The 26,485-nt window shown below is 42.4% G+C and overlaps 1 protein-coding gene across 4 annotated transcripts in view; it reads left to right on the forward strand.

Moving 5' to 3' along the window:
- LPAR3 (lysophosphatidic acid receptor 3) overlaps positions 1–26,485 on the forward strand; it is a 105,508-nt gene that overhangs the window by 76,755 nt on the left and 2,268 nt on the right. The window lies entirely within an intron of this gene.

Consider the following 26,485-nt stretch of genomic DNA (forward strand, 5'->3'; position numbering starts at 1 on the left):
ATTCTCCTGTGGGTGAGTCAGAAACATAAATCAGAATACGACGTCAAGTAGTGTTAAGATCTCAGATGAAAAATAAGGCAGGGGAAGTGATAAATAGTGGTGGGGCAGAGACGGGGGAAAGGAAGGCTACTTTAGGTCAGGTGGTCATAGAAGTTTCTCTGCTGACAGGACAACTGCAGAGAAACCCAAATGTGACGAGGGCTGAGCCCTGGCAGGCCCGGCAACAGCCAGAGCAGAAGCCTTGAAAGAGGAACGATTTGGCAGGTTCTCTGACCTCAAAGTCTCGCTGACTTTTCATCTGACACAAGAGGACCATCGGGCTACTTAATTTCTTTGTAAAAGGCCACGTTCAAGTGAATGAACAGGTGAAAGGCTAACATTTCTTCAGGAGGGTGATGCTCTTAGTTATAATTATTGACGAGATTTTAACCCCTGAAAGCCTTTGAGGCCTCTGCCAATGGCCAGCAGATGGGGAGCTGCCCACAGCCTCTCCCCTCGCAAGAAGACCATTTATATGAAACTGATAAAAATGTGAACTAGGCCCACTGACCCTCCAGTGTGGAGAAGGTCAGGCCTACACACTCATGATCAGGTCCTTCCTACTTCCTTGCCTCCTAAGAACCCAGTTCACTATTACATGTGTTTTAACACAACTGAAGGGAAAAATAATAATTTAAAATGAGGTTTGGGGGTGCCTGGGTGGCTCAGTGGGTTGGGCCTCTGCCTTCAGCTCAGGTCATGATCTCAGCGTCCTAGGATCGAGCCCCGCATAAGGCTCTCTATTCAGCAGGGAGCCTGTTTCTCCTTCTCTCTCTTCCTCCCTTTCTGCCTACTTGTTATCTCTCTCTATGTCAAATAAATAAATAAATAAAACATTTAAAAATAAAAAAATGAGGTTTGTTGGAAGGTAGTCACCGGAGAAGCTGCCACACACCAGGTCTGGGAAGTTACTCCTGTGTCTAAGGATGAATCACCACCCATCTTCCCTCCCAACTCAGATACCCCAGCACTGGCTGAGAGGTGCTACCAGGGGCTTGAGGAATAGCTGTGTTTGGGGGTGGGAGGGAGAGGACATGATGAAAGAAAGGAGACAGTTTTAAGTGTGAGGATGGAGACAGGAGTTAGAATTTTCTGCAAGCTGGAGCCGCTTCTATAGGCCCTGAACTTTGGGCTCAGCCCTGTCTCCCACCAGGCTTGACTTGATCTCTGTAGTGTAAAGACCAAGATGGGAGTTTCCTTTCTCCTCAGCACTTGATCCCCTTTTTTTGACCTCATCTTTTTTGGAAAGGGTAAAATTGCTTTGCTATTCAGCTTAAAGAGGCTGAAGCATTGCTTCTGGGGTGTTTTACACTAATTTCTTCATGTCTCGACACGTAGCGAATCTTTTTTTCTTTGCTCTCCTCCAAGAGCCTTATGCAAGAGGACTCAAACAAGAAAAACCTCCTTGTGAACAAAACAGCACCCCTGGAAGACTTTGAAATCCATGCCAAATGTGATATTGAACTTGAAATTCAAACATAGGACTGTTATTATTATCTTCTGCTTCTAAAAGAAACTCCCCAATCTATCCTCACTTACCTACATAAAGGAAAAATGTGCTGACTCATAAGTACTTTCACAGCTCATTTTCTTTTTAAATGACAATTCTTAAGAGGGCTATGAATAACCGGACTGATGAAGTTTATAACCTGCATGAATATTTCATCAAAAAGAAAACTAATCTACTTAAGTGTATTTCTTCAATATATCTCTTTAAAGCTCTAACTCACAAAGCTAAAGGAAATGTAAAGAAGATGATTTCTACTAATTCCTTTACATCATTAAGAGCACTTGTGTAGCCCATCCATTATAGTTGTTTTTTTTTTTTCTTTAAAGTCTCTGGGAACTTTTTGGCTTTGGACCATGGACTGAAATTCTGTTGTCTAAGACTCTAAAATTATAGGGACACCTGGGTGGCTCAGTCGGTTAAACTGCTGCCTTCAGCTCAGGTCATGATCCCAGGGTCCTGGGATCGAGTCCCACATGGGGTTCCTTGCTCGGCAGGGAGCCTGCTTCTCTCTCTGCCTCTGCCTGCCACTCTGCCTGCTTGTGCGCTCTCTGTCTCTCTCTCACAAATAAATAAATAAAATCTTTAAAATTACAGCAAAAGATTGATCTGATAGTGGTAGATATGACGTAACTGAAAGAAACCATATATTTCAGTTTGGGGCCCTATACCCAAATTTGGAGTTCTATTCATGTATTAACTACCCTTTGGATTAGAAAACCAGGAACCAACTCTTGTTACTTAGGTGAAAAAGAAGAACAAAAATGTCTTAGAACCCAAAGGTGTGTAGATCATCATGCCTAAGGAACAGCCTGGAACCAGAGGAAGGAAAGCCCTGTGTTATCCAGGAAAGATTATTCATTTTTTTCATCTTAGTTTCTCCCATGTGCTTGTTTTATTCTTACCTGAAACTGAAAATCTGAATCCAAAATCTGCTTTTCTTCCCGCTGCTAACCCCTCAACCCCTGCTGCTTCCGTTCCTATTGTATAAAACATGGCAGCCAGTAGTTCCTACCTCTATATATCAAGGTCTCTGTCTTTCTTGCATTTATAAATTTTCTGGGAAGGGACTCACCTGGCCCAGCCTGGAGTCAGATGCCAACCCTTAGACCATTCACATCCGACCAGAAGCTGCAGACTAGGAAGGGGATTTTAACTGGTTCATTATGGATCTGGTGCTTCAAAGGAACTAATTTTGGTCCGGAGTGGAATCAGGCCAGGAGCTTCACCTGTATAGCCGTGTGGCTGGAGGGTGCATGTTTATGGCAGAGAGACAGACAAAGAGAAACAGAGACAGAGTTAGAGACAAGGAATGTGATACTTAAATACTGAGAGAGAAACCAAGGCAGAGATATTAATTGAGGGGGTGTGCGGCTAGAAGCAGTCACCAGAAAAGAGGGAATTTGACTTGGTGTCCATTTTAATCTCGAAACATAAAGACATGCGTATCAAATGACATCAAAGTGTAGGGTATAAACTTGGAGAATGACAGAGCCTTTGAGAATTTTCCAGACTCTCATGGTGGCTCCATCTATTTTTCTTTTCCACAAAAGGACCAATTCCTCTTCAGCAAAATCCAGGGTTTCTCATATTTTTAGTCATAATGGGGTTTTGTTGTTTCAAAATTTTTAAAAATTAAATTAATGAATAAAACATTATTTGTCATGAGGTGCCATTGTTTGTTTTGGCAAACCTCTCAGGCAGATAAAAATTTTAATGATTTTGCTGTTTTTTAAGTAGGGTTTAATTTCTATCACAAAAATGGGAAATGGAGTTTCAGGAATTCATTTTTTAAAATTTTATTTATTTGAGAGAGAGAGAGAGAGTGAAAGAGAGAACACGAGCAGGGTGAGGGGCAGAGGGGGAAGCAGGTTCCCTGATGAGCAGGGAGTCCGATGTGGGACTTGATCCTGGAACCCCAGGATCATGACCTGAGCTGAAGGCAGATGCTTAACTGACCGAGCCACCCAGGCACCCAGGAATTCATTTTTACATGTGGTTTAGAAAGGAAAGATATGAACCTCAATGAATACTTTATTATTTTCATTGCTAGTCATTGCTAAACAATGGATTACTGCTGAGAACCAAGGGATATTGTTAGAGTAAAAGTTCTGGTTGCTGTTTCTTTACCAGAAAATTCCCATGAACATTTAAATGGGTTACAGACGTGAGGACCAAGCCTTTGGATTGCTCAGCAAAGGGTCAACTCTGAATAAAACTTTCCTGTGTGTTTTGGTGAAAACTCGCCACTGTTTTCAGCCACTGGGGTCTTGGTTTCAGTAACCTGAGCAAAGACAATGTGCATAACAAGGAATGCAGTACTTAATACCATGAAACCCTGTCTCAATGTTTACTCCTTCGGTTACATCTTTTCATAGACAACATTCTTACTTTGAAAAGACATCTGCTTTGCTTTTAAGAGCACACAACTAAATCCCCTGTCAAGGTCTGAGGATGCAAGTTTTTTCACTGTCGGGGAGTAGTTTGTTCAGGGAATCTTCTCTATAAAACGGAGCTTCTTTTGTCCTAAACATTCCAACAAATCCAAGATGGTCCTGTTGGTCTTAGGAAATATTTCCTTGTAACCTTCTTCTAAATTTGGCCCCCACATGTAGCAATATATCCTTTATACAAGTAATTGGTGTGTTCTGAAACCTCTAGATCATTTCCTCTTTGGAGTCGGTCAGGAGCCACTCATTCATCCGCTGTTGTCTTTGTTGTTGCTGTTTTTAAAAAGTCTACTGATGGGATCTTTTATAAGACATCCTTCAGCCATGTCTCTGATTCCTTGTAACAATTCTTTGGATGACGATACTTAATTTTAGAACCGGCATAGGCTTGAGGATCGTCACTTGATCTTCATCAGCTCCTCTTGCCAGTAAAATTGAGCTTATGGTATTTATTCCGTTTCACGAGTGGTTTTAGTTCCTTCACTAACATGAATGCTAATAGTAGCAAACACTTATATAATCATTATATATGCTGGGAACTCCTCGAAACACTCTACAGATACTAACTTACTTAACTCTAATATGAAGTTATGTTATCATTATCCCCTTTCTAGGTAGAGGGGTTAAATGACTTGCTCAAGGTCATACAGTTAGTAATCAGAAGAGCTGAGATTTGGATGCAAGCAAGTGGGTTCTAGAATGTGCCCCGAACCTGTATCCCATATAGTTGAGCACTGTCATCCCTTATTAGTTCAGCAGACGTTGAGTGAGCTTCATCTAGGAGATCTGTAAAAACCAGATGTGTCTTTTTCCTTTAGGACCTATAGTTTATAGTACAGAAAATTGGGGAGTTGTATAATAATATGTTTTATGGTAAATGCAGGGGGTTCTGGGAGCACTTAGAAGCATATAACCCAACTTTGAGAGATCGTGGCAGCTTGTTTTTAAAAGGGGAACATGGTAATACTTAACTCAAAGGGCTGATGTGAGGATTAAATAACTTAATGCATAAAAATGCTTGGAACAGAACCCCTCACACTGAGTGTCAGCTACAACTTTTATTAAGCCAGCACTGGGAGCTGTGGAGTCATGTGAAGAATTGGGGTGTGGATCTGTAAAGCATGTGGAAAGCAGACAAAGACCCAGGACAAAGCGACAAAGACCCAGGAATGAAAGGCAGCATGACCCGCTCAGGGCATTGCAGATAACACAGAGCACGGAGGAACAAGGAGGCTGGAGGGTCAGGTATGCTGATGTCATGAAGGTCCTGTCTGTCAGGCTGTGGACTTTGGGCTTGTCCTGAAGACTTTCTAGCAGGGAACTAGCTTCACCAGACTTTCTTTATATACAGATTGCTGACCCCATTTTGGAGAATGAATTAGAGGGTGTAAAGACTGAAGGCAGGAAGTCCATTTGGAGGGCTTTTAAATTAATCCAAGATGATGGTAATCTGATGTAAGGGATGGGTAGGCTGGATGGAAAGAAATGAACAGATTGGGGTGATATTGATAAAGTAGAATTGATAACACTTGGTGAGTGTTGCCACGTGTCCCATGAGGGGGACATCAAGGATGACACCCACATTTCTGGTTTGGACAACTGAGAGGAAAAAGATCTGATGCCTGTGACTCAGAGAGCATATAACTGTTTACATGAAAGCAGATCCTGGAATCATCGAGAATGGGACCGCGAGAGATGGTAGAGTCTATAATGAAAGAAGGTGATCTATGAAGGAATTCATGGTGGATCCAGCATCAACCCTGGCTGGCACGGGTTTCTTAGCATTCAGGCAGAGAGGCTAATGACCAGACTATTGGCACAGGTCTGCTGGTAATAGTGATCCCCACCCCCAGATACCTTTTGCTCCAAGAACCCCACCCCACCCCTATCTCCTAGCCTCCAGGGTCTGCCCCAGTGAGAGGTGAGTAGCAACTTGTTTCTCCATGAGTTGGCCTGGAGTTCTTCCTGCCCCCAGATATGTGTTTTTCAGAGCTGTGGTGTTCTAGGGAGATTTCTCGAAGTCCATCCTATTACACCAGCTGGGACCTTGGAGGCCATCCAGGGCAACCATCCAGGACAGTATTTCACAAGACATGATAGGACCAAATTATGTGTATTGTAAGGATACCATTTCTGAATCATTTTTCTTCTAGTTCCAAATAATAGTTTTCACCCCAATTCTTGTGCAAACAAGAATGTAAGTTTCTACCCTTTGATTTTACTGTGGCCCAGCAAAGAGGTGCTATGTAAAGCCTCACTGCCCTCCTGTTTCCATATCTCGTTACCACTGGGAGTATTTCAGCCTTCCTTCTCTGTGGCAATATACTAATAGTAGCATGTGCGCGTACACGCGTGTGTGTGAGAGAGAGAGAGAGAGAGATGCAATAAAGACTTTACTAATGGACTGTATTTCCATGTTTTATGATGAGAAACTCCTGCCTAAGTTTGGCATTTCGTATACCTTCTGTTGACTCCATTAGAGTTAATGTCACCTTGTTTTTTTTTTTTCTAGAATGGGAAAGAACCTCAGATTCTCTTTACTGGCCCCAAACTAACTCAGAATCTGCAGGGAGCACAAGGTGCTGACTTTATGGAATCGGCCTAGCGGAGTTTTCTGTCTTTCTTGAAATAACTGAAGTGCTGTGTTCATAGAAAGTGAATTTTTAGAATTAATAACGGATAGAGTAAGTGTTTCTCTTTCAGTGGTGGGATTACCTTTTTCTTAAGAATATAGGTATTTTAATTTGCATGGTGGATCAGCTTTAATTGTATTATTTGCTAATGAGATTTACTTAACCTATCTGTGTCTCAGTTTTCTCATCTATAAAATGATGCCATGAGGGCAACCCTCTCAGGTCCCCTTCCTCTTAAGGACCTTTGTACTATCACTTTACTATTCCTCAGTAAACTTTGTTTTGGGGCGCCTGGGTAGCTCAGATGGTTAAGTGCCTATTTTCAGCTCAGGTCATGATCCCAGGGTCCTGGGATTGAGCCCCACATTTGGCTCCCTGCTCAGCGGGAAGCCTGCTTCCCCCTCTCCCTCTGCTGCTACCCCTGCTTGTGCTCCCTCACTCTCTCTCTCTGTCAAATAAATAAATAAAATATTTTTTAATAAATAAAATGAGGCCACTAGGAAGCACAGAAATGGCTAATTTTGAGACAGGTGGTTTTAAGGTTTTGTTCTAATTTCCTATAAAGTACCATGTAAGCTATTATGGTGATTGAAAATGAAATATTATTATTCTTTCCCAGGACACGTGTATATGTGAAAAGAAAAAGAATACAACTTCTGTGAACTTTAATTTTCAAAACCATGTTTGGAGATTTTAAAAAATATTTTATAAATGTGAGCGGTTTGTATAAGGTCAGAAAATAAGCCCTGAATTTATACTATTTAACTATTTGTATGTTTTATGAAGACTCATATGCTCAGCAAATTGTGGAATGGATTTTTAATTGGGAAAAAAAAGTGGGGTTCCAAAGATACCACAGAAATTGAATAACAAATTAACTTGGTTTACATTTTGTGATAACGTTGAGGGGTGAGTAGATAATGGGAATGCTGTGGATGGTATGTATGTGGCTGTCCACAAGGACTTTGGTAACTGGACATACTATTCTGGTTACCAAGAACTGTGGGCAGCGTGATAGAGCAGTCAGGAGTTTCACCAGTAGCTCACAATTCCATCCCAAGCCTGGTGATAAAAGACAGGATTGATATCACCCTGTCAAGAATCTCAGGGGCTGCCAGGATTCTTGCCCTCGGTCTATATTTCCCCAGCAAAATAGCAATGACTTAGAGAAGATATAAAAAAAACATTGCTCGCGTTCATGGCAAAAGGAGGCAGGAATAGCTAATCTGTTAGGGAAGAGAGTCCAGATTTAAACAGCTGTTCTCAGAGCAGAAGGATATGCCAAAGCAAGCAAGAATAGCATTTTATAAGAATAGACCTGGTCATTAGGTTTATATAAAACATACCCATGCACACGTTGCAACTACACAACCACAAAGGTAAGGTAGACCTCCTTTAAAAACAGTGCATGTTTGGACCAAAGAAGAGAAAGATCCAAGGGTTTTTCCTGACCAGCTGTGCTGTTGTGTAGAAGCTATCATGCTGTGTGGTTGCGCAAAGAGGAATGTGGTCCTAGACATACTAACCGAACATGAAAAATCCAGTTAGAGAAGTTGTCCTGTTTTCTCTGGATACAAGTTCAGTCATGGAGGCACCGTGAGGCCCGTTATGGACCTTTGGAAGGGAATATTGTCAGTGTGGTCAGCATCTGGGCTTTCGAAGGATCCAGAACAGATAAAGGAATTGGGGAAGTGTCACTAAAAAAAAGGAGAGGGGGACGTAACAGTCATGTTAAAACATTTTAAGAATTGTTACCTGGAAAGGAAATTACATTTCAGAGATTTGGCAGTTAAAACTAGGGTCAAGGATAAAAATTACAGAAAGGATATTTGAACTCATTATTAGAAGAGTTTTATAAAGATTCAAGCTATTCTTCAGTGGAGCTGGCTGTCTAGGGCAGTAAGGCAAGTTCCCGCTTGTTGGAAGTGTTACATAGGTGTTAAGTGCCTCTCGTGTCTAGTGTTACTTAAGGATTCTTCCACTGCATAGGAGAGATAGACCAATTTTAAGAATTCTTGCAAGTCTCAGTTTGTGACTCTACAAAATATTTTTATTAGATTTACCTACTTGATAAGATTTTTTCATAAGTATGGAAAGATATTTGATCTCATTTGAAAGGCACAAGTATTAACTACTTTAATTGCATGGGTGTGTATCATTTGCAAAGAACAAAACCATCTTGCCAAAGTCCCTGTGCAATCCATTAGCTCAGGATGGGCTAATTAGAACTGATAACCAAACAAGATGATTCATAATAAGAGCTCCATATAGTAAAAAACTAGGAATTGTGAAATTGAGGTTCCAGGTTATAGGAATGTTACTCCTGTTCATTTCTCTTCTTCCTTGCTGTTGGCTTGGTCCTAGTGATCTCAAGGGTCAAATTTGGCTCTGTTAGTGTTAAAAAGTCTTCTTTAGGGGCGCCTTCCTGGCTTAGTGGTCAAGTGTTTGCCTTCAGCTCAGGTCATGATCCCAGAGTCCTGGGATCAAGCCCTGAGTCAGGCTCCCTGTTCAGCGGGGAGTTTGCATCTCCACTGCCTCTCGCTCTTGTGCTCTCCATCTCTTTGTCTCTCTCCCTCTCAAATAAATAAATAAATTCTTAAAAAAAAAAAAAAAGTCTTCCTGAGGAAGCTCCATACTCTTTTCCATAGTGGCTGCACCAACTTACATTCCCACCAGCAGTGCACAAGGGTTCCCTTCTCTCCACATCCTCACCAACACTTGTTACTTCTTGTCTTTGATTTTGGAATGACTATGTTGTACACATGAAACTAATGTAACATTTTGTCAACTGTACCCAAGTCAAAAAAATTTAAAAGAATAAAAGGTCTTCTTGCACTTGGACACATACCTACATGTATCTGTAGACCCTTCTTGTATTCACTTATCTGACCATTCACTCATTGCTAAACATTAAGTGCCCACTGTATACATTATGCTAAGAACTGGGGATACAAAAGTAAATTGGCTGAATACAGTTCTAGTCCTTGAAGTCTGTTTGGTCTAGTGGAGAAAATGGGCATGAAAATGAAAACAAATATTTGCAGAATATAGAATAGAATAGAAATATGTGGACTAGATAGGACTCAGCGGGCTACTCCTGCCACTCATGTCTTTTTTGCTTGGTTTCTTCTGTACAGCTCTGTTCTAAAATACTCCCTTTACTTTAAAATGCTCTGGGATTCCTTGGGGAAGAACAGGACATTCCTGCATCTCATGTAACTCTGGAACCTTAGTATTTTTTCACCCTTTTGAAGACTCTTGACTTTGATTCTGTCTTTAAACCTGGAGAGCAGAATCAGCACAGGAATGGCTAACACGTAAGGTCATCTTCTGTGTCAAGCACTGATCTGTATACTTTATGAATAATCAGTCATCTGGCTCTTACAGCAACCTCAGGAAGGGGTATGGGGGTAGTATTCTTATTGTCTCTATGTTATGGGTAAGGGAGAGACATAAGGTACAGGTGCGTTAAAAAGATTTCACAGATAGTGCCCAAGGGAACCCAAAAGCAAGTGGTGGGTCTTGGATTTGAACCCAGCCGTCTGGCTCTTGAGACCAAGCTGAGAAAACACTATACCATACTTCCTTTCTCACCAGTGCCATGGTAGGTTTTCCAAATATGAGATCACAAAAGGTCTTTCCTGGAGCAATCCTAAGAGATGATGATCTTGACAATGACCTTGTTCTAAATGCTGTAGTGAAGGCCTTGTATTCCTTCTTTTACTTGGGCCTCACCAGCTCGGGGATGGGATGGGATTTTATTGCCTCTGTTTTACAGGTGAGGAAGTGAGGCTTAAGAGTTTAACTATCCAAGTTTACCTAACTAGTAAATCCTTCTGTATATGTATGTCATTAGGTAAAAATACCAAGTAGTCATTGTACACAATAATAAACACACTTGTTTCAGGAAAATAAAAGGGTATATGTTGAAAGAGGAAGGATTTAATGTTTTTCCTGGGGATGGCTAAAGGAATAAGAAGATGGGCCTTTTGTTATCTATCATGATGTCTTTAGTTCCACCATTTGAGTGAGATAGTATCCCAGACTTTTTTATTTGCCCTTTATTGAATTGAGGGTGTTCGGTTTGTTAAGAGACGGTCTAATTCAAGGAGTCCTTTAAACTTTGAACGATCTTTCTTAGCCTCTGTATTAATGTGATTTGGATGTTTCTTCTTCCCTTGTTAATGATTTACAAATTACTTGCTTTTTACACATTCTGATTTACTCATCTCATTCGATTACTGGGGTGGTAAAAATGACTTTTTAAACACAAGGTTCTTTCAAACAATGATGCAGTGTGACTTGTATGAGTTTGATGAACCCAAATGTGGAAAAGCATGGACTGTAAGAAGAGCCATAGATTCTTTGTTCTAGATTGTAATAAACCATCCCCAATTCCGAAGAGGAGTCCTTGGCTTCCCAGGTACCTGTGATACCATGGTTTACAAATCCTTGGGTGAGCTGTGCACTGGGAGTTGTCTCAGCTTCCTGCACAAGGTATGGTGCCTGATCTCAAAGGGGCTGGGTATATTCCTATGCTAGACATCTACGCGGTAGGTGGGGGAACAAAACGAGAGTGTTCTTCCTCTCTAGTAATTCCTGTGTTTCCTTCATGATCCCCCTCAAACTCTGTGTTCTCCATCAAGCCTTCAGTCACCCCATCCTGTGGAGATTTCTTCTCTGAGTTCCTATATTACTCCCCCATTCCATTCATTGGCTATGTGTCATTTACTGCCTTAATGGTAATTTATTTTTATGTGCATGCCCTTTCTGCCCCCCTAGTGAGCAAACACTTTAAGGGCAGGAACAACGTCTTATTTGCCCAACACTGAGATTAATAAATGTGTTAACAGTTACCGGAAGACACAAGAAAGGCAAAAGGACATTAGCATTTTGCATAGGAGTCCTTCAGCGGGGAGGTAGACTATGATTGGCAGCACAGATTGGAACCATGATCATCTTGCCCATAGGGGAAATGTGCTGGTTGGTTAGGTAATATCGCTCTGTTAGCACAGACAGTCCTCACATTGAAGCTGGCTGCTTGCTTTCCAGGATAAAGGGATATAAACTGAGTTCAATTTGATTTTCTGTAGAAACAATGTCTTAAAAGGGAACTGTGTTCCCACCCAAGGGCCTGGAATGTTCAGTCTTTCTCTAGAGGAGATTTTAACCAATACTTGATTTTATCAACTCTGGATTAAATACTTGTATATAACATAAAGCGAGTGTATTTATTAAAAGTATGCTTGTATATGCATATGTGTGTGTCCCTGCGTTATGCAGGGTAAATAGAGTAAGCTGTTTTGTGTTTTCAGGTTTAATTGAGTTTATTTTCAAATACAGAGCTGTAAGAGACATATGAAAAGGACTGGGGGTTCTTGAAGAACTAACCAGAGGAGAGGGGCGCCTCTATTGCTCTTTGCAAGAACTGCCAGGGCCTTAGGCCAGGCGAGCCTTCCAGTTTGGGTGGAGACTACTGGAAGTTCTTGCACACATTAGCAAGGGCAAAAAGGGTCTGACAGGTCAAGGATGAATCAGTGAAACACCGTTGCAAATCAACTTACAGTTAGCCTAGAACTGCCCATAAAGTAACCAACGATGTATGGGTGACGTTGGCTTTTTTGAGTAACTCAAAGCCATGTATATCAGTTGTGTTCATGACAAAGTTTATTTTGGATTCCAGCCAACCAACTTGCTCCATTTGGGAACAAGCCATTGAATAAATTCATAAGGTGGGTCTCCCGGGGTGCCTTACACTTCCCTTGATGGCACAGAAATGTGACCAGGGCTGATTGCCTGGGAAATGTTGTGTCTAGAACCAGTACCTGGGGATGTATCGTTCTAGTGAACCCAGCAGAGAGATGATTTAATTTTCTCCTATGACACCTCTGTTTCCTCTCTGTGACATTCCAGCTTTCCTTGCTTTCTACTAAGCATCCAGTTCCGGTCGGGTGTTGGGAACCCAAGGTGACTGTGGCAGCATTTCTGCCCTTCAGGTGCTCTCAGTCTAGCTGGCCGTGGAGGGACAAGCCTCTCATGGCATCTGGTTTGACAGTAAGCCTCTGGAGAGTACCATGGAAACGTGGAATGGGGACCCTCTGACTCGGCCCGGGGTGGTGTCTGGGGAAAGCTACGAAGGGCAGGTGACAAATGAACTGAACTTGAGAGAATAAGGAGGAGGTAACCAGGCAGTAGAGGTGACAGAGGCAAGAATGTGAACAAAGTGTAGGTGTCACTTCTCACTTGCTTCCTTCCTTCCTCCCTTTGGCCTGCCCTCTCTTAATTACCAAGGGGTTCAGATACTCAATACCTGGCAAGTCCAGTTACAATCAGAGGTTGCCTTTTGTGCTGAATCAGAACATTACAGACCTCCCAGCCACACAGACTGACCTTGGCTGAGAACTTTTCTCCCTGGGAGTTGTATAAGGTACTTCTGGACATCCTTGGCTCCAGGGACATTCTTTCTCCTAAGACGTTATCGCCTTCAGTCAGATTTCAGTAAAGCTGTTGCAGATCCGAGAATCTCTTTAAGTGACTCGGGTCTAGGGCTTAACTCAAAGAGCAAGCTTTTCTCTCCCATTTCCTGGTTCTCACAGGATCGCTTACTGGCAGCTCCACGTGTGTCCCGCAGTGGCCGTCTTTCCTTCCATCTGTACCTGGTACACATACTCTATTTATGTCCTCCAACCTTACTTTGCTGTATACATAAGCCACCCATTTCCTCATACTTCTCCCATCAAGCTTCACAGATTTGCTTAATGCAACTAGAAATATGTTTCCAAATTTGTTCTTTTCTTGAGTAGAAGCCTGACCAATAATGGTTTTCATAAGCTCCTATTAGGAGCTAATCCAATCCCGTTAATGGGCAGATGAAGAAATTGGTAGCAGAGAAACAGAATGACCTTTTAAAAAGCATAGTCTAGGGTCTGGATTTGAATTGAGATCCCTTCATTTAAGAAGCTTTTATTAAGTACCTACTATGCGTAGGGTGCTTGGCTAAGCACTTGGTATCTCAAGTTGGATAAGATACAAAAGGGGTCTTCCTGAGGATGTTAGCCTAGCAGGGCAGCCAAATGCATGCAGAATTAAGACCAAGTGTAATAAATGGTGTGTGTGTGTGTGTGTGTGTGTGTGTGTGCACATGTGGGTACACAACAGCAGATAAAACATCCTACTGGATGTGTGTATGCATTGTCTTAGGAATCACAGCAGGGGAAATAACCAACACTCTCTCTCTGGGCAGTCAGAACTAACATTTTCTGTGTTGGACACGCCATGCAGTATCTCATTAGATTCTTACTAAAATTCTGTCTGGTCAGTATCATCATGCTCACACCATAGCTTAGAAAATGGTGGGAGGCCTAACAAGGTGAATGGATTTGCACATGGTCCACTCAGTGTCAGCTTGATCTCCAGCCCATGCTCTTTTTACTATAACAGGGATGGCTTAAGTGGGTTTCATCCCAAGGGCAAATTCCATCTGATTGCTAGAGGCTGCTTGGAGCTGTGCTATGAAGAATTCAAGGCCATATGTGGATTCAGACACAGGTAGTGTGGTGGATTAATAATGGCGGCCAGGGGCATGGGATGGGGGGAGTCATAGCTCTTGTGTCAAGACATAGTAGTTCCTAAATTATAGCATGCTCTTGCTCCTCCAGGTCCAACTTTCTCTAAGGCAAGTCCTGCTCCTTCTAATTCCTATTCCCTTCTTCTGAGCTCTGAATCGTGTTTCATGCCATCTGGGTGGCCAAAATCTTGTATTCTATTCAAGCCAACTTTCCTATGCAGTGTCCCATACTATAGCCTTTTTGAAAAATTTCAACCCCATCAAATATACCCCTTTCCCATCTCCTCAGAACCCTGCTCTGTGCCAGTGACCGTTTATGTGATAAAATATTATATTCCTATAGCTTACTATGTTTACATTTTCAGGTAGGGTGCAGCAGAAGCCTTCCTAACCCAAAAGAGTGACTCCAGCAAGAATTTCAAATCCTTGGACTAGTTGGGCTCTGTCTTTAAAATTGTACCCAACAAGGGTGCCTGGGTGGCTCAGTGGGTTAAGCCTCTGCCTTTGGCTCAGGTCATAATCTCAGGGTCCTGGGATCGAGCCCTGCATCTGGCTCTCTGCTCAGCAGGGAGCCTGCTTCCCCCTCTCTCTGCCTGTCTCTCTGCCTACATGTGATTTCTCTCTCTGTCAAATAAATAAATAAATTTTTTTAAAAAAATTTACCCAACAAAGACCTGTTACTTTGCCAATGCACGCAGCTGACCTCACACCTTTTCTTAGATGCTGGAGAGCCCTTTTTGTAATAGTTAGTAAGGTACTGAGGTATTATTAGTCCATACATATTATGCTTAAAGAGGAATCTGGAGGTGGAGATGGTGTTCTCTTCCTTATTCGGTTTATGATTTCCAGCTGTTGCCCAGAGTTAAACACTAGAATTAGGTCTAGGCTGTGGTTCTAGCTGCTTATATGCCTCTCCTTTAAATTTTATCTCGTAACCCCTTGGCACTGAGATTTTCAATTTCCTAGAGCTGGCCGCAAACTTAAAACAAGTGTCTAAAACCAGTTGTTAGAGTCAAAAAGACCCGACCGAAGTGACAATACTGTTAAATGAATCATTTGTGGAATGCTTCACTGCTCATCTTCTATTTGAAGTGTCTCCGTGTTTTCTTGCTTTCTGTAGTAAAAATAAGTTAGGTTTACTAAAAGTATATATTTTCATTCCTTTCTCATATGTGACAGTCTATTTTCTGAATTATTGGATTTCTGAAACACTGTGGGTAAACGAATACGAATTTAAGTGCAAACCACATCTGGAAGTGTTATTTTGAAATTATTGAACAAATTCTTCACTATCCTGAGAGCATTTCCACTTAAATACTCTGTAAGTGTGTGGCTTGTGCATTATAACACTTCTGATCAAGGACAGCTTTTCACTTTAAAATTTTACTTTGAACTTAAGTTTCTTTTCAAATAAGAAGGGAGCTTCCCTTGGATGAAGTTGACAACCTAATTTTTATGTAGAGTTGTAATTTTCTATTTTAGTAAATCAGACAGCCCTGTGGCTTTCTAGGTTAGCATTATTGCCTGTGCCCTGCCACTCTTTCCTGGACTAAAAACAAAGAATAACAGAGTGAACATATTTAAAATATATCCTCCTGTTTGATGAAATGAGTAGTCTATGTGCCAGAGTGTGACTATTCTGTGTGAGTGATTGCTTTTATTGTTACAGACGTTTTATTTGTGGGGCTCTCACATGTCAGGATTTTTTTTTAATTGCATGTGTGAATTTTAAACTGATGAAAATATGGGTACAAGTCGGACTAGTGGAACAGAAAAAAAAAAAAAGTATGAGTTTTGAAGAACAGGTTTCATGCACCTTGAGGTCTTCAACTTTTGCCCGTCCTGTTACCAAAACCCCAAGAACTCTGAACTATCTTAATTACATTCCTAGGAGAGGCCCTTCTTCCAGAGGGGCTGCTGTTCTTCTTTCCGACTTCCTATATATCATGGAAGTGAAGTATTAACCAGAGGATTTTTTTTTTTTTGGAGATATTTTGAAAACTGCCAAATAAGAGAAGAGGTCTGTTATAGATTCTCTAACATGATATTGATAAAGGACTTGGAAAGAACTTTGATTTCATTCGTCACCAATATTTTCATTTGTAATTCTATCTTCTGAAGTATTAGACATTCCTTAATTTGATATTTCTGATTACCTTAAATTACAGTCATTAAATATCATTTCAGCACTGTAATTGCATATTCTAGTATATGATTCACTGTGCTTTAAAAATTAACATTGAACTCAAGGTACTGGCTTTTGAGCCTAGCACTGAAACTAGTTTGTTTAATTACCAGAGGAAAGCTCATTTATAGTGTAATTGGACAATTAGTGAGTCTCTAAAACAGGTACTGAAAGAACATAGTGCCTCATTAGAAGAAAACCTTATTGCTTCCTGTCAATGTAACTGACCTGTCACTTGGCAATAGAAGGAAATTAGATTTGTTGTCCAAATGTAATCATCATGGGAATATTCACTCTTAGTAGCTGGCACAGGGTGGGCGGTTGCTTAATAAATACTTAGTAAGGACATATGGCCGAAGTGCCCGCCTACGGCTGATGACTCCCAAGTCAACATTTCGGTTTGGAGCCGTCAGAATGCGGACTGTCTTCTACACGTCTCTGCCTTGAGGAGCCACAAGTGCTCCACTTAACTACCCGATGCCTAAAACTGAACACTGTCTCCTCCTTCTAAACCTGTCCCTCCTCTGCCTCTATGCTTGGTCATCAGAACCACATGCAACCCAGTCACTCTCCCTCAGTCCCCACAGCCAGTTCTTATCAAGTCCTCCCGTTTCTTCCTCCTTACCATCTGCTTATAACCATTTGCTTCTGTCCATCCCCTCCAGCGCTGCTCTTCCCATCCTTGTCATTCTCACTGGAATTTCAGCCCATTTTCAGGTGAGTCTACCTGTCTAGGCTGGTGGTGCTCACGCTCTGCTATACGAAAGCATTCCCTAGGGTGCTGGCTCAACCTGGAGATGTCCAGATTGTACTCTCATCAGTTTCTCACTCAGCAGGTCTGGGTAGGGCCCAGAAATCTGAATTTTAAAGAGCGCCCTCATCCCCCTCCGCCCCGGGGTTCTGAGGCAGGTAGTGTTGAATAAGCTGAATAAGCAGACTTCGAGCTCCCTGACCGTTAGTCCATCCTGAGCGCTGAAAGCTTTGCTCTAAAAGACTTATATGTGTTCCGTAGTTTTCAGAGTACAGATCCTTTTTGTCTTCGCCTCTTCGGATAGGTTTATTCCTAGGTATCTTAGTTTGTGGCGCAATTGTAAGTGGGATTGATTCCTTGATTTCTCCTTCTTCTGCTTCATTGTTAGTGTACAGAAATGCAGGTGACTTCTGTGCATGGATTTTATATCCTGCAGCTTCACTGAATTCCTGTATGTTTTGAGCAATTTTTTGGTGAAGTCATCTTTTTTTTTTTTTTGAGAGAGAAAGAAAGAAAAAGCCTGAGCAGGAGGGAGAGAGGGAGAAGCAGACTGTCTACTGAGCAAAGAGCCCGATATGGGGTTTGATCCCAGGACCCAAAGATCATGACCTGAGCTGGAGGCAGATGCTTAACCAACTGAGCCACCCAGACACCCCTGTGGAGTCTTTTGGATTTTTTTACAGAGTATCTTATTGTCTGTGAAGAGTAAAAGTTTGACTTCTTTGCCAATTTGGATGCCTTTAATTTCTTTTTGCTGTCTGTTTACTGAGGCTGGGACTTCCAGGACTATGTTGAACAACAGTGATGAGAGTGGACATCCCTGCCATGTTCTTGGGAGAAGATATTTACAAATGACATTCAGATAAAGAGCTAGTATCCAAAATCTGTAAAGAACTTACCAAACTCAACACCCAAAACCCACAAAGTCCGGTCAAGAAATGAGAAGAAGACATGAACAGATATTTTTCCAAAGATGACATACCAATGGCTAACAGACACATGAAAACAGGCTCCACGTCACTCGGCAGCAGGGAAATACATATCAAAACCACAGTGAGACACCACCTCACACTGGTCAGAATGGCTAAAATTAACAAGTTAGGAAACAGCAGAGGTTGGCAAGGATGTAGAGAAAAGGGAATCCTCTTACACTGTTGGTGGGAATGCAGGCTGGTGCGGCGAGTCTGGAAAACAGTATGGAGGTTCCTCACAAAGTTAAAAATAGAACTACACTATGACCTAGCAAAGGCACTACTTAGTATTTATCCAAAAGATACAAATATAGTGATTCAAAGGGGCACATGTACCCTAGTGTTTATAGCAGCAATGTGTACAATAGCCAACATCTGGAAAGAGCCCAGATGTCCATTAACAGATGAATGGATAAAGAAGATGTGTGAAAGAGAAAGAGAGAGAGATAATGGAATCTTACTCAGCTGTCAGAAAGAATGAAATCTTGCCATTTGCAATGATGTATATGGAACAGAGTGTATTATGCTAAGCAAAATAAGTCAGTCAGAGAAAGTTAAACACCATAGGAGTTCACTCATATGTGGAATTTAAGAAAAAGACAGAGGATCATAGGGGAAGGGAAGGAAAAAGAAAATAAGATGAGAACAGAGAGGGAGGCAAACCATAAGAGACTCTTAACTCCAGAGAGCAAACAGAGTTGCTGGAGGGACATAAGTGGGGGATGGTGTAACTGGGTGAACAGTGGCCAGTGGTGTTTCAAGTGAGCCTCAGTGTTTGTACACGTGTGGAGTCGGGGGGTTGTAGTGTGAAGAGGAGTGAGGACTCTGCCGTCAAGGGCCTTACTCAACTCCTCCTCTGCTCCTTATCTCTCTCCTTAGAGAATCTTGGATTTTGAATTTTTTTTTCTTTTAAAGATTTTATTTATTTATTTGACAGAGAGAGAGATCACAAGTAGGCAGAGAAGCAGGCAGAGAGAGGAGGAAGCAGACTCCCCGCTGAGCAAAGAGCCCGATGCGGGGCTCAATCCCAGGACACTGGGATCATGACCTGAGCCGAAGGCAGAGGCTTTAACCCACTGAGCCACTCAGGCGCTCGGATTTTGAACTTTTAACAAGAGATTTCCTTTGGGAAATGTTTCTCTACTTTTTAAAAAACTGATTTGAAAAACCACTGATCTATAGAAGTGGCTTATACCTTTTCTTTTTTTTACGTCAGGACTCACAAGAAATAGTGTACATTTGATAGCATGGCCCAGTGTACATACACCTTTTTGTGTGTAACTGAAACAAGTTTCATGAAATGTACTCTTACATACTTGATGTGCTCTGATGTTTTCTGTTCTGTTCTATTTCATCTTTCAGAAAATTGCTGGTTGCAACCCACTAAATTGATTTCCCAGCTCACTAATGAGTTGCAATTGAGCCTGAAAAAACTCTGGTCTAGCCTTTCTCAATGGGATTCTTTGATGAACCATGGAATATAGGAATATTTCTTCATCTTCCTAAGCATGCTGTATGACTCCTGCCATTCTAATTGCTTGGAAGAGAAGCTAATTCATTACATACAATGGGCACCGAAGGGCAAAGGCTATGGGGTCTGATATCTTCACAATAAATCCAACTCTTGAGTGTTGCACACAGGGCCTTTGCTCAGAGGTGCTTGGGTGTGGGTGTGTGTATGGGGGCGGGGGTGTCGTATGAAGGTGACCGGGAATAGGCAACATGGGTCTGCCCCAGGTCGTCTCGCAGACTTCACCATCCTTCCTCAGTCACCTCTCTGACTTCAGACCATCCTGAACTCTTTGGAATTCCCCCAGTGCCTGATGCTGTGTCTCACCTCTGCACAGCTGGACTTAACCATTAACACTCTGCTTGCTCAACCGGCTGTTGCTTCACCTGAGCCTTTTCTTGACCATAGTCAGAATTGTCACACGTCGCATCCAGGTTCAGACCAGACGCCATTCACAACGCAGCAGCTGGTGCAGGACCTCGCCCCATGAGGCCTCTTGTGAGATCTCACTTACCTTCAGCTGCCTCATCTCTGCTGAGTGGGAGGCTCCATACTTAGTTCTGAAGATACAGACTGGTGATGAGGCACAGCCCACATGCTGAGGCAGCTTATAATAGGCCTGAGAAAGAGGATAGATGTATTAAAAACGACCTCCAGTTTAGTCCAGTGCCCAAGAGTTTGATGGGGGAGTCCAACCTGGGTTCAAATTATGACTCTTCTCTTTGTTGACTTCTAGACCCAAGACAAATTCTTCAGCTACTTCTACACTTCAAATCAGTGTCTGTAAGACTGGGCTAATAGTAGGAGCGGCAGCCTCACTGGGCTGGGAGTTTTAAATGCCCAGTGCATGTAACGCCCTGAGCACACTGGCTGGCCCAGAGCTCTCAGGAGAGGTGAGAGAGAGAGCAAGCAGGGGACATGCTCAGCGCCACGTGGCTGTTGTAGAGGGAAAGGGCCCCACGAGTTAAGAGAAAGCAATGATCACCGTGGGTGGGACAATGGGAGAGGTCCGGTGGAGGAGGCAGAATTTGAGCTAAGCTTGGAAAGAAAAGTAGACCTTAGATTAGGAGGTGGGAAGGCATTCTTGGCAGGGCAAACCAGAGAGCCGACAGGGGCCCAAGGAGGATGTGCGTGTCTTGCCTGTGGTCTAGTTGTGCTGCTGGTGTTCGTACATTTATTCATAAATGTGATGTGCTCAAACATTTCTCCAAATGGAAGCTGAAGGTACTGATCTCTTGAGTTGCTTATATGCTTATTTTAAAGAATTCTGCCACCTCTCTCTTTTCCATGACTCTTTGCTAGGCCTCTACAGAGTCTACAATGTTGCTAACAGGGTCAGCTTGAATAAACTGGTTTTGGGGGGTTTTTTTCTTTAAATATTTATTTATTTATTTGACAGACAGAGATCACAAGTAGGCAGAGAAGCAGGCAGAGAGAGAGAGAGGGAAGCAGGCTCCCCGTGGAGCAGAGAGCCTGATGTGGGGCTCCATCCCAGGACTCTGGGATCATGACCTGAGCTGAAGGCAGAGGCTTTAACCCACTGAGCCACCCAGGCGCCCTGAATAAACCGCTTTGAGTCAGCTTAGAAAAATGGTTCTGTAAGAACTGGCCATGCGTCTTTACCAACCAGGGAGCTCTTTCATCCTACAGATTTCTGCATCGCACCGCAGAGGTTCTAACGATTGGGTCTGATATGGGAACGGGGAATTTGAATAATTTTTAAAAATTTTTTTATTTATTGGGGCGCCTGGGTGGCTCAGTCATGAAGTGTCCATTTTCAGCTCAGGTCATGATCCCAGAATCTTGGGATCGAACCCCACATGTTGACCTTCTGGAATGGCCTGGGAAAAGTCTCCGTGTCTTCTTTCTATCTGATGGCCTTTCAGGCTTTTGAGGCAGTTAGCACATCATGTCTTTCTTAAGCCCTTTCTTCTCCAAGGGGAACATACTTGATTTTTTCCACTGGTTCCCAAATGGACACCTTGGATCCACTCCTATTTGTGAATGCCTGATTTAAAAAAAAAAAAAAAAAAAGTGATTAGGACTTGTCATGACCTCTCTTTGAAACCTCTGCTTATTCCCAGCTGGTATGGTCTGAGCATCGAGTCTAAATACTCACAAAACATTTCCATTAGTTTTTTCTTCCAAAACTTCTTAGAACTTGATAGGGGACTGATCTATATTTCCCAGGATCTATCCTCTGTTCCCTTTGTACGAAATGAGCGAATTGCCCATCTGTTTGTTTATGGTATCCCCTGCATTTTCTAAGAATTTCTCTGAGATTGCAGATTCCCAAGGCCAAAACCATTCCCAATATGTTCTCCTCCTCTCATTTTGGGGGCCTCATATCTAGCTGCTGACTAGCTGCTGACATACAGTAACCCCCCTCCCCCCAAAGAATGAAGTGTTAGATGAACCTCGCATCTCTACTGAGATGTGTTTGGTGCAGGAAGTTGGCTGTTGGGTGGAGGAATCTGGGAGCGGCGTCTTTCCCAGGGTTCATGCCCCGTGTGCGGCCATCACCTCAGACAACATGCCGCAGCTCAGGGTCTCTGGCAGCGGAGGGTGTCTGGGCTGCTCTGTCAAAGAAGATTTGCCTCTGTTGTTCTTGGAAACAGTAGAAAGGAAAGGTCAGCAGATTTTTGTTTCTTCTTACTCCTACGGCCAGCCTATATTTTTGTTGGAATTCTTTCTCCCTTCTTTCCTCCCCTCCTTTCCTCCCTTCCTTCCTTCCAGACAGAAAATCTTTATGCTAGCAAACCAAAGCATGACTTAATTTTTATATATGAGCTTCACAGTCAGAAGGGACATACACTAGATGGGACTCTAAGAGCCAGAAGTGCCCTTCTCCCTCCCCCATCACTCTCTTTAGTAAACAGACTCTCTGTCCATTGCTGAACAGGCATGCATGTGGACAGGAGCACAGGCCCTGGTGCCAGGCTGCCTGGGTTCAAATCCTGGCTCTTCTGTTTATCAGCTCTATGCCTTTGACCATATTACCTCGCTTCTCTATACTCCATCTTCCTCAGGTTTAAAAAGAGAGTAGCATTAGTATTTTATTAGGGCGTGTTCATAATATTTCTAGGGCTGACATGATGATTAAATGGTTAATGCATATAAAATTCTTAAAGCAATGCCTGGCATATATAATCATTGCTCAAGGTGAAGCTTGTCAAGTGTTGATTGAATGAATTATTGTATGTAATGCAATGCAAAGGGGAAATATACATGAATTACTGCATTGTGACAAACAAGACATCAGTTTGGAGATTTTATTTAGAGTGTTTAGGTACCCTGACTAATCGAAACTAGAATTTTATTCTGAGGGAGAAAAAAGCTTTTATGATTTAAAAACAAAATTGATTTAAGAAACAGTTTTTAGGAAAGCATATTGGCAATTTACTTTTGTAAACGTGTATGTGTGTATGCGTATGTGTATGTGCTAAATAGATCATTCAAACAAAATTATAAACGACCTATGTATTGTATAAAGAATAGCACTTAAAGGAATTAAAAAAAAAAACTTTAAAAATGCCTATGTAGGGGCGCCTGGGTGGCTCAGTCTTTAAGCGTCTGCCTTCAGCTCAGGTCATGGTCCCAGGGTCCTGGAATCAAGCCCCACATCAGGCTCTCTGCTCAACAGGGAGCCTGCTTCTCCCTCTCCCACTTCCCCTGCTTGTGTTCCCTCTCTTGCTGTGCCTCTCTCTGTCAAATAAATAAATAAAATCTTTTAAAAAAAATACCTATGTACCTGCCAGCCAGTATAATAGAACCTTTCCAATATCTTCAGCATTGCCTATGTGGATCTGCCCTAGTGACCACCCCCTTATAGAGAAATAACCGTATTATAAATTTCCTGTTAATCATCTTGCTTTTCAGTATGGTTTTTACCACATATGGATATAATGGTAGACATCAAATTGTTTAGATTCACCTGTTTCCTAAAAAGCAATACCACAATTAACATTGAGCTTGACTGTCAGTATATTTGGATTCATTTCCAGTATCTTCTTTCATTCTTTCTTTGTCCCACTTTTCTATGTTTGACTTTCTGCCCCTCCTCCTTTTCTTATGTTGAGATCTTGTTTTTTTTCCTTTGCTCTGTCCTTCCTCTTCCATTGGTTTGGAAGTTAAATACTTTATTAAATGTTGACATGCATATTTAACAAAGTATAAAGTTAATCAGTATTTTTCCCTCTTTCCTATTAACACAAGGACATGAGAATTCTCCCACTGGGATTTCTTTGGAATTATGCAGTTTCACACAGAAAGGAGTCTTCACATCAAAACTGGCAGCAACAGCTTTTGATGTCTGGTTTGTTTAGTTCTTGCCTTTTGACAATATAGTAACCCTCTCTCAGGAAGAGCAGAGAACAAAAGTGTTACTGTTAGGGGAAATACAGACCATTGGAGCTGGAGGGGCCTTCAAGATTACCTAAACTAGTGTTTTCCAAAATTTTTGACAAAGCCCAACAGTAAGAAATAATAGTTTACTTCATAACCAATATTCATATAAACATAGTATATAAAACTGAAATGAAAGTTGCATGAAACAAAACTTCCCTTGTTCTGTGCAATATACTCTGAGTGATTCCAATCCATTCTTGAATTTAAATATCCTCCAACTTGGGGCGCCTGGGTGGTTCAGTGGGTTGGGGCCTCTGCCTTCAGCTCAGGTCATGATCCCAGGGTCCTGGGATCGAGCCCCACATCAGGCTCTCTGCTCGGCAGGGAGTCTGCTTCCTCCTCTCTCTCTCTCTCTGCCTACTTGTGATCTCTGTCTGTCAAATAAAGGAATAGAATCTTAAAAAAAATAAAAATCCTTCAACTTGTCCAAACCCGTTAAAGTGACCACATACCCACTAAAGTGCCCTGGCCCCAAATTGGAAAGCCCAGAACTTGCCTAAAGTTCTCGATTTGTAGTTTAGGAAGCCAAACCCCAGACAGATGACATGGGTGTCCCAGGGTTGTACAGTAAGGGAAGGATAGGACCCAGTCTCTGATCTCTTTCTCCAAGTTCGTTATTCACATATGTCAGTCAGAGCAAAAATAATACAGAAAGGAGTGAAAAGGGAACCATTTGTGAGCTGTAATTATGAAATGGGGAATTAAACCCTCCTGATAACTCCTAAACATCTAATTTTGGCCAACGGCTTTGACAAAGCATCTCATAACAACCACCACTTAGGGAACCCAGCTCAGTGTTGGGCACCACTCGCCATGACTTCTGACCCCTCCCAACCACCCACACAGTCAGGATTGTTATTCTTATTTTATAAATGAGGGACTAGGAGGCCTCTTGGGTGGCTTGGTTGAGCTTCTGACTTTGGCTCAGATCCTGATCGCAGGGTCCTGGGATTTGGCCCCCTGTCTGGCTCCCTGCTCAGCAGGGAGTCTGCTTCTCCCTCCCCCGCTGCTCCTCCCCCACTCATGCTCAAGCTCTCTTTCTGTCTCTCTCTCAAGTGAGTAAATAAAATCTAAAAAACAATAAAAAATGAGAGAACGGGTGGTCAGAAAAATACAGTGATTTGCCTCATTTGCGCAGCTCATAAAGTGAGGAGCTGGGCACACCTGTCTGACCCCGAGGCCCGTGACATTTTATGGCCTCACACAGCCGGTTTATGGCTCTTGACTTACTAGTGTATCTCTCAGAACGAAGATAAAGCGGCAAGAGGAGCACCGTGCAGGACTCATTCTAACCAGTCAGAATAACCAGTTGGTGATGTGATTTATAGACTTGCTTGTTTATTCTGTCTCCCCGTTAGCACTTTAGCTCCTGGAATACATAGTCTTTGTCTCGTTTACTGTCTCGTGCAGGTCCCGACACACTAAGCTCACAGGGAATGTTTGTGGAATGGAAAACCAAGGGTGTTTAGAAATGATAAGGACTTTGGGGGAGAAAACCATATCACAGTACGGAGACAGGTCACATACACACTGGCCGAGAGCACAGCCTATGGAGAAAAACTGCGGACATTCAAAATCAGATGTCCCTTCCAAACTGTTTGATGGTGAGCAAGTTACTTAGCTTTCCTTGCACCTCCCTTCTCCTGGGGACGATAACAAGGCCTACCTCACAGTGTGGTTCTACGAGTTAGTAAAGGAAAACATTCACACCAGCCCCGGCTCATAGTAAGCATTGTGTAGAGTTGAGCTCTCGCTGATACCCAAGGTGATGGCGACAAAGGAGGGGAATAATTGAACCTTGGTCTTATATTTTAAGGAAACCGTGTCCGAAGCTTTAGTGGTTAGCCAAGTATGATCAGATGTCTAGGGAGTCAGAAGACACTCCCCTCCATGTGCAGCTGGTGCTAAAATTGTGCTAAATCAATCAATCTGCTACAAGCACATCTCTACCTCATCATGAAACAGAAAGATTTATTTCTGACAACAACCAACGAGAACAAAAAACTGAACCCAGAGCAGAGAATTAAACAGATGGCCCATGAATCTGTCAAAAAGAATACAGTGCTTACTCAGCACCAACATGGATTTATAAAGAATAGCATTCGAGAGCAGGGGACTTAGGAAGAGACGAGGAGAATGCCACAGATGCGGTGTGTCTTCTTGTCAGGAAAGCATTTAGAACATCTGAGTTAGAGAACAGCAGAGCATCGTACTGAAGGTGTGAGGCCTTCCCACATATACTCCTGGCATCTGGCTTTGGTTTTCTCACCTGCAAAGCAGGGATGATGACCACAGCACCCTCCTAGTGTGGTTCAGAGAGCTGACGGAGATAAGGTCTGTAGAGTGCTTAGTAAGCGGGAGGCAGCTGTGAGCCCCTTGGGACGAGCCCTGGGTAAACAGCTAAGGAGTTGAAATAGAACATGGTGGACAGTCAAGGGGACGCCCGACTGTTGGTGTCTAATAAG

Source organism: Meles meles, chromosome 1 (genome assembly GCF_922984935.1).
Source record: "Meles meles chromosome 1, mMelMel3.1 paternal haplotype, whole genome shotgun sequence".
NCBI lineage: Eukaryota > Metazoa > Chordata > Mammalia > Carnivora > Mustelidae > Meles > Meles meles.